The sequence below is a fragment of the Physeter macrocephalus genome, chromosome 21 (genome assembly GCF_002837175.3).
Source record: "Physeter macrocephalus isolate SW-GA chromosome 21, ASM283717v5, whole genome shotgun sequence".
NCBI lineage: Eukaryota > Metazoa > Chordata > Mammalia > Artiodactyla > Physeteridae > Physeter > Physeter macrocephalus.
This window is the reverse complement of record NC_041234.1, coordinates 83,474,567-83,484,228: the sequence shown is the minus strand read 5'-3', so window position 1 is coordinate 83,484,228 and position 9,662 is coordinate 83,474,567.

Sequence of the window (9,662 nt, the reverse complement as noted above, 5' to 3'; positions counted from 1 at the left end):
GACCTAATCACCTCCCAAAGGCCCCACCTCCAAATACCATCACATTGAGGGAGTAGGTTTCAACATATTAATTTGGCAGTGACACAAATATTTAGCCTATAGCACTATCCTCAGCAGCCATTCTGATATTTTCAAATATCAGACATTTGTGATATTTTTCATCTTCTCTTCAACCTCTGGGCCTTCAACATGCTGCGTCTTCTTGAAATGCTTATCATCAGCTATTTCTTTTCCCACTCCTGCCCCCACCCTCCTCACTAAAAATCGCCCCTGTATTAGGCCTCCCTTGATAGTATCCTCCCTTAGACACATAATCCTTTAGCACCATGCATTTCTTTGTAGCACTTATTAACTTGTAATTACTTGGATTTTTTTTTTCCTCTAGATGTAAGCTCCATGTTTGTTGAAAGAAAGAGTGTGGGTGAATGAACTAATGAATGAATGATCTTTTAGTCTCAACTTTTACAGTTGTTTACTATCTGTCTCCTCCAATTAAAATGTAAGCTTAGGGCTTCCCTGGTGGCGCAGTGGTTGAGAGTCTGCCTGCCGATGCAGGGGATATGGGTTTGTGCCCCGGTCCGGGAGGATCCCACATGCCACGGAGCGGCTGGGCCCGTGAGCCATGGCCACTGAGCCTGCGCGTCCGGAGCCTGTGCTCCGCAATGGGAGAGGCCACAACAGTGAGAGGCCCACGTACCGCAAAAAAAAAAAAAAATGTAAGCTTAGTGAGGCAGGAACCTCGTCTATCTTATCGACTGCTGCTGTGTCACCACCGGTGCCCAGCTTATAGTATATATTAAAAAATATTAGTTAAAAACAATGTTGGCACCTTTGTGGAGTCCAGTCAAAGCATACCTTTCTTAAATCTTAGGTCACTTGTACATAAAGAAGGAAGCAATGAAGGCAGAGAAAGTTCCCAGTGTTTTGGGATTCCCCCTGAACCTGGAATCCTGAAATTAACTCCATTTCTTTCCTGTCATCTAAAGGATATTAGTTAATACTACTTAGAAAGTTTACAATGTTGTTTTCCTCAAGTAATTCTACATAATTTTCCCCCTATGAATTAATTGTATTTTTTGTAAGATGAACAAGCCAGATATAATTGGCCCTATTAGATAGATCAGTGACTCTTAAGCTTAAATTTGAAGCAGAATCACCCAGAGTGTTTCTTAAAATTGCTTATTCCTAAAGCCAAGCTCAATTCTGATTCTTTAGATCTAGCATGTAGCCCAGGAATCTGTGTTTTTGAAGCTCCCCCCAGGTCATTCTGAAGCTGATTGTCCAGGAATCATACCTTGAGAATACCTAATATGGATTTTTTCATTTTTTTTTTTTTTTTCGGTACGCGGGCCTCTCACTGTTGTGGCCTCTCCCATTGCGGAGCACAGGCTCCGGACACGCAGGCCCAGCGGCCATGGCTCACGGGCCCAGCCGCTCTGCGCAGGCCCACCGGCCATGGCTGACGGGCCCAGCCGCTCTGCGGCACGCGGGATCCTCCCGGACCAGGGCACGAACCCGCGTCCCCTGCATCGGCAAGCGGACTCTCAACCACTGCGCCACCAGGGAAGCCCCTTAATATGGATTTTGAATTGAGTGTTTGAGCAGTGTAATGACCTTTTCGGATAATAAAATTAGATACCATCCATTGATAGTTACTGTTTGCCAGATACTGGTCTGTTCCAGGAGGCCTTATAGAAAGCTATCATTACCTAATTTAATCTTTTCCACTAGTCTATGAGGAAGGTATTAATTTAATCCCTCATTCTGTAAGTTAGAGAGCTGAGGCTAAGAGAGGTTAAGTAATTTGCCCAGAGTCACACAGATAGTAAGTCATAGAGCCACTCAACATATTCTGACTCCAAAGCCCGCCTCTTTCCTTTAATTCCAGGCTACTTGCCTCCCACAAAGCTTTCCTCATTTGCAGACTTCTGGATCCTTGGCAAGCTCAATGTGCACTTACCTCTCCAGTCCTAATCAGAATTATGATCTGTTGCCTTTAAAGGTGCTTTATTGCATGTTATCGAGGGAAAAAGGTCTGTCTTCCTACAATTCTTTGTTCTGCATCTGTAGAAACAACAGGCCCCAGGGGAAGAGGCCCTTTTTTAGAAGAAAAAAAATGTTCTTTCTGCCCTCCTCACATACCACATTAATTATCAGCTACAGAAGGAACTGCTGAAACTTCTAGCCCACTTGGCCTTTCTTCTCCTCCAAACCAGGAAGCAGCACAGCAAAAGAAGAGCTTCATTCTGAGGCTCAAGTGCTCTCCCACATACCATAGCCTGGGACAAAGGTTCAGAGTGCTGGCTATGAGTCCTGTGATAAGACAACCATCAGTAGGTGGAATGTTTATGGAAAATAGATTGGGATGTACAAACAAGAACTCTAGTTTGGATTTAAGGTAAATATTGAGTGAAACTCCCTTTATGCTTGGCCTTTCCTGTACACTTGATACTAGGAGGTCATACAGAGACCATCCATGAACCCAATATGATAAATTCCTCTGCATAAGTCTTTCAACTTGTAGCAGAAGCTGGGGTTGAAAGTGCTTCAGTGGGTAGTAGAGGTAGCTAGGTGAGGGATCTCTCTATTGCATCCACTTCTGGCTTCCACCTTCTCCTGCTTCAAAAGAGTGTCCTGGTGGACAACAATCTGGATACTTAAGTATGATACTAGAAGCAAAAGCCAGGAAGGGTTCTCCAGAGGTTATTAGATCTCTGCCAGGCAGGATTTAAGGTAAAGATGGCAAACAGTAGTTTCATGCCCACTCCATGCATGAGTGACTGCCTAGAACAATATAGTGAGAAGAATTATGAGGCCACATATGAGCTCTGCAGGAAAGAGTGCCAGAATTGATTAGTGATGTCTTCCATGGACATGAAAATTTACCAAAAAATGATCTACTTTTTTTTTCCACTCTTGCTCAGAGCTAGTAGTTCCTTAACATGATTGCACACAAATCACGGGAAGCTTTTTTAAAAACACTGGTACCTGGAGTCCACCCAAGACCAATTAAATTAGATTCTCTGGAGGTGAGATTCAGGCATCCGAGCATCCAGGGTTGAGAGCCACTGCTCTGTACCACCACAGATATACAGAAGACTTAACTCAGTACTTCTCAAATGCACTCCTCCATCAAGGACCTGCCAGGCTGGCTGCATAAGAATTGTCTAAGTAGCTTGTAAAATTGGGGATTGCTGGGACCAACTCCTAAAATTTTGAATTTGGAAGTATGGGGATAGGTCCCAAGAATTTGTATTTTTAAAAACCTCACAGGAGGAAGCTGATGTGCAGCCAGGTTTGGAAACCACTGCCCTGAGCTCTTCGTAATGCCTCAGATGAATGACAACCCTAAGCAGAACCTTGTACTCTAGGACAGTGATTTTCAACCCAGACTGCACATCAGCATTTCCTGGGAAACTTCTTAAGAACACCAGTGCCGGTGTCTAACTCCAGATCAATTAAATCATACTCTCTAGGGTAGAACCTGGATGATTCTAATGTGCATCTAAAACTCTAAGAATCAATGCTCTAAGAAGTAGGATGCAGGAACCTCATTTGAGAACTTCATCAGGTAGATTTCATTTCTGTTTTGCTATGGATTCCGTCCCTGACTTAGTCTAGTGCTTTGGCTTGATGTTAGGTGGTAGAACCCCTTCTGTTTCCCTAACCTTGTTTACCCACTAGAATCTATCATTTATTATGGTTATGGTGGTCTTATGGGTCTTCCTGGGCTAAGTAAACATTGGCTGCAGTTCCTTACTCATTTTTTTTGTTTGTTTTTGTTTTTGTTTTTCTTGCGATACGCGGGCCTCTCACTGTTGTGGCCTCTCCCATTGCGGAGCACCGGCTCCGGATGCGCAGGCTCAGCGGCCATGGCTCACGGGCCTAGGCGCTCTGCGGCATGTGGGATCTTCCCGGACCGGGGCACGAACCCGTGTCCCTATCATTTATTATGGTTATGGTGGTCTTATGGGTCTTCCTGGGCTAAGTAAACATTGGCTGCAGTTCCTTACTCATTTTTTTTGTTTGTTTTTGTTTTTGTTTTTCTTGCGATACGCGGGCCTCTCACTGTTGTGGCCTCTCCCATTGCGGAGCACCGGCTCCGGATGCGCAGGCTCAGCGGCCATGGCTCACGGGCCTAGGCGCTCTGCGGCATGTGGGATCTTCCCGGACCGGGGCACGAACCCGTGTCCCCTGCATTGGCAGGCAGACTCTCAACCACTGTGCCACCAGGGAAGCCCACTTACTCATTTTTTTAAACAAATAGCTACTGAGTGTACCTGAGTGTTTATAAAATGTAGATTCCAGTATCTTCTACCTCTATAAAGAAAGGTTTTTGAAGATGATTTTTAAATTTTTATTTAGATAATCAAATGAAAACAAGGGCAATTGATGCTTTTAAGAGACAGTCTTTGTAAAGCCAAAGTTGTATTTAAAGTGAGAGACCTTCAAGGCCCCTCACTGTGAATTAGTAGGAGCAAAAAGACAGCTTAACTACCAATCCATGATTAGCTCTTGTAGGGGAGAAAAAAGTTTTCCTTGACCCTCTTAGGGTCCTTTGCTGGGTCTAGAAATTAAACTGACAGAGACAGAGTAGCAGGGGAAAAGCATACAAATTAACTTTTAAGTTTTACATGATACGAGAACCTTCATAAGGAACTGGAGACCGGAAGGAACAGTTATACTTGTATATTTTTATGCTAGGTTTGATGAAGAGTGGGCAGTTGTGTAGAAATATGGTAAGTAAAGGAGTATGAGGTAAGTGTAGTAAACTGGGGAACATTTAGCAAGGCCTGTTTGTTCAGATTCTTCTTCGCGTCTCTTTGTCTTCGGAGACAAGGATGCTCCTTTCCTCTGGGTATGGGGAAGACATCTCACATAAGGGTTTTATGACCTGTTTCGGGGGGAAGGGTGGGGAGAAGGTCAGAGTGACCTTCCTACTTCTGCAGTTTTCTCAAACTCCTTCAGCTTAAAATATTCAATATGCCGAGGTGCCATGTTTGGGGGTAGCATGCTCTGAACCCCATCACCTGGCTGGTCCTTTTTGAAGCAAATGGAAGCAATATCATTCCTTTTTTTTTTTTTTTTTTTTTTTTGTGTGTGTGGTATGCGGGCCTCCCTCTGCCGTGGTCTCTCCCGTTGCGGAGCACAGGCTCCGGACGCGCAGGCTCAGCGGCCATGGCTCACGGTCCCAGCCTCTCCGCGGCATGTGGGATCCTCCCAGACCGGGGCGCGAACCCGGTTCCCCTGCATCGGCAGGCGGACGCGCAACCACTGCGCCACCAGGGAAGCCCCATTCCTTTTTTTTAGAAGCTTTGTCTTTATGTTTGTCTGCCTCACATTAGTTGTGTAAGACAACCACAGACAGAGTCAGCCTTGCAGGGGTGACCACACCAAACATGGTGAGATTTGCCGAATACAGTAGGAACACCCCCTTATTCCTCAAAATGCAGTTTTTTAAAAATTCCCTCTATTTCCTCATTTAGGCTTGAATTTCCATCACTAGTGATGAATGTATTTCATTTAAACATTCCCTGGTCAGATTCGTGTTTTTAAATATAAACAGAACTAACACATTAAGTCCCCAATACCTCCAACACTCTCAGGAAGGAAGAGCTATGACAATCTTGGTGGAGAAATGACACCATAGAAGAGAGGTTAAAAGAACCTCACAAAGAGAGCCCAAGGCTTCGAAGACTAACTTCTCTATTTAATGCAAGTTGGTTTTTCCTTGCACTTCCCATTTCAGGATTTACTTGCAGAGGTAACCTGTTTTAAAAACCAATATGAGAAAAACAAAAACAAAAACCAATATGAGGCAAGAGGAGGAGGAGCCTCCACAATGGCACCTGCCAGCATGGGCTTCATGCAGTAGAAGGAGCTCCCCAGTATGCGCTGCAGCCACCCTCTGCCTCTCCAGGAGACTCTCCAAGACCAGCAGGTAAAGGAACAATCGTTTCCAGGCTGCTTAGGATGAAGGAGGGCACATGGGAAACTGATACACAGACTTCCTACCATTCCTGTTTTCAGCTCCATACTCCACCGTTACCTTCTGAGAGTTATCCTTAAAACTATCCAAAGCAGTACTAGGAGGACATGGAATTCACGTCTCCTCACAACTAGGGCACCTAGCAGGCACCGGTGGGGGACCACAGACACCTAAGGGGACAGGAGGAACCCCCAGAGACTGGCTTGTGGGATCTTGGTTCCCAGGCTGGAGGTCAGACCTGAGCTCCTGTGGTGAGAGCTCTGAGTCCAAACCGCCGGACTAACAGAGAACCTCAGACTCCAGGGAATATCAGTCGGAGTGAGGCCTCCAGGAGGTCCTCATCTCAGCACCAAGACCCAGCTCTCTCTAACTGCCTGTAAACTCTAGTGCTGGACGTCTCAGGCCAAACAACTGGTAAGACAGGAATATAACGCCACCCATCAAAAAAAAATGAAACGACAAGAAAATATGTTACAGATGAAGGAGCAAGGTAAAAACCTACAAGACCAAATAAATGAACAGAAAATAGGCAACGTACCTAAAAAAGAATTCAGAATAATGATAGTAAACATGATCCAAAATCTAGGAAACTGAGTGGAGAAAATAAAGAAACATTTAACAAGGATCTAGAAGAACTAAAGAGCAAACAAACAGTGATGAACAACACAATTACTGAAATTAAAAATACTCTAGAAGGAATCAATAACAGAATAACTGAGGCAGAAGAACGGATAAGTGAGCTGGAAGATAAAATGGTGGAAATAACTCCCAGGAAGAAGAATAAAGAAAAAAGAATGAAAAGAATTGAGGACAGTCTCAGAGACCTCTGGGACAACATTAAATGCACCAACATTCAAATTATAGGGGTCCCAGAAGAAGAAGAGAAAAAGGAAGGGAGGGTCTGAGAAAATATTTGAAGAGATATAGTCAAAAACTACCCTAACATGGGAAAGGAAATAGTCAATCAAGGCCAGGAAGCACAGAGAGTAGCATACAGGGTAAACCCAAAGAGAAACACACCAAGACACATATTAATCAAACTATCAAAAATTAAATACAAAGAAAAAATATTAAAAGCAGCAAGGGAAGTGCAACAAATAACATACAAGGGAATCCCCATAAGGTTAACAGCAGATTTTTCAGCAGAAACTCTGCAAGTCACAAGGGAGTGGCAGGACATATTTAAAGTGATGAAAGGGAAAAACCAACAACCAAGATTACTCTACCCAGCAAGGATCTCATTCAGATTTGATGGAGAAATTAAAACTTTTACAGATAAGTAAAAGTTAAGAGAATTCAGCACCAACAAGCCACTTTACAACAAATGCTAAAGGAACTTCTCTAGTCAGGAAACACAAGAGAAGGAAAAGACCTACAAAAACAAACCCAAAACAATTAAGAAAATGGTAATTAGAACATACATATTGATAATGACCTTAAATGTAAATGGATTAAATGCTCCCACCAAAAGACATAGACTGGCTGAATGGATACACACTACATAATGATCAAGGGATCAATCTAAGAAGAAGATATAATAATTGTAAATATTTATGCACCCAGCATAGGAGCACCTCAATACATAAGGCAAATGCTAACAGCCATAAAAGGGGAAATTGACAGTAACACAATAATGGTAGGGGACTTTGACACCCCACTTTTACCAATGGAGAGATCATCCAAGATGAAAATAAATAAGGAGACACAGCTTTAAATGATACATTAAACAAGATGGACTTAATTGATATTTACAGGACATTCCATCCAAAAACAACAGAATACACTTTCTTCTCAAGTGCTCATGGAACATTCTCCAGGATAGATCGTATCTCGGGTCACAAATCAAGCCTTGGTAACTTTAAGAAAATTGAAATCGTATCAAGTATCTTTTCCAACCAAAATGCTATAAGACTAAATATTAATTACAGGGAAAAATCTGTAAAAAAATACAAATTCATGGAGGCTAAGCAGTACACTATTTCATAACCAAGAGATCACTGAAGAAATCAAAGAGGAAATCAAAAAATACCTAGAAAAAATGACAATGAAAGCATGACGACCCAAAACCTATGGGTTGCAGCAAAAGCAGTTCTGAGAGGCAAGTTTATAACAATACAGTCCTACCTCAAGAAACAAGAAACATCTCAAATAAACAACCTAACTTTACACCTATAGCAATTGGAGAACAAAGAACCAAAAAACCCCAAAGTTAGCAGAAGGAAAGAAATCGTAAAGATCAGATCAGAAATAAATGAAAAAGAGATGAAGGAAACGATAGCAATGATGAATAAAATTAAAGCTGGTTCTTTGAGAAGATAAACAAAATTGATAAACCATTAGCCAGACTCATCAAGTAAAAAAGCGAGAAGACTCAAATCAACAGAATTAGAAATGAAAAGGAGAAATAACAACAGACACTGCAGAAATACAAAGGATCATGAGAGATTATTATAAGCAACTATATGGCAATAATATGGACAACGTGGAGAAAATGGACACATTCTTAGAAAAGCACAACCTTCTGAGACTGAACCAGGAAGAAATAGAAAATATAAACAGACCAATCACAAGCACTGAAATTGAAATTGTGATTAAAAATCTTCCAATACACAAAAGCCCAGGACCAGATGGCTTCACAGGCGAATTCTATCAAACATTTAGAGAAGAGCTAACACTTTCTTTCTCGAACTCTTCCAAAATATAGAAGAGGGAGGAACACTCCCAAACTCATTCTACGAGGCCACCATTACCCTGATACCAGAACCACACAAAGATGTCACAAAAAAAGAAAACTACAGGCCAGTAACTCTGATGAACATAGATCCAAAAATCCTCCAAAAATACTAGCAAACAGAATCCACCAGCACATTAAAAGGATCATACACCTGATCAAGTGGGGTTTAACCTAGGAATGCAAGGATTCTTCAATAAATGAAAATCAATCAATGTGATATACCATATTAACAAATTGGAAGATAAAAACCATATGATAATCTACATAGATGCAGAAAAAGCTTTTGACAAAATTCAACATCCATTTATGATAAAAACTCTCCAGAAAGTAGGCATAGAGGGAACCTACCTCAACATAATAAAGGCCATATATGACAAACCCACAGACAACATTGTTCTGAATGGTAAAAAACTGAAACCATTTCCTCTAAGATCAGGAACAGGAAAAGGTTGCCCACTCTCACCACTACTACTCAACATTGTTTTGGAAGTTTTACCCACAACAATCAGAGAAGAAAAAGAAATAAAGGAATCCAAATCAGAAAAGAAGAAGTAAAACCGTCACTGTTTGCAGATGACATGATATTATACTTAGAGAATCCTAAAGATACTACCAGAAAAGTACTAGAACTAATCAATGAATTTGGTACAGGAGCAGGATACAAAATTAATGCACAGAAATCTTTTACATTCCTATATACTAATGATGAAATATCTGAAAGAGAAATTAAGGAAACACTCCCATTTACCATTGCAACCAAAAGAATAAAATACCTAGGAATAAACCTACCTAAGGCGACAAAAGACCTGTATGAAGAAAACTATAAGACACTGATGAAACAAATAAAGATGATACAAACAGGTGGAGAGATATACCATATTCTTGGATTGGAAGAATCAACATTGTGAAAATGACTATACTACCCAAAGCAATCTACAG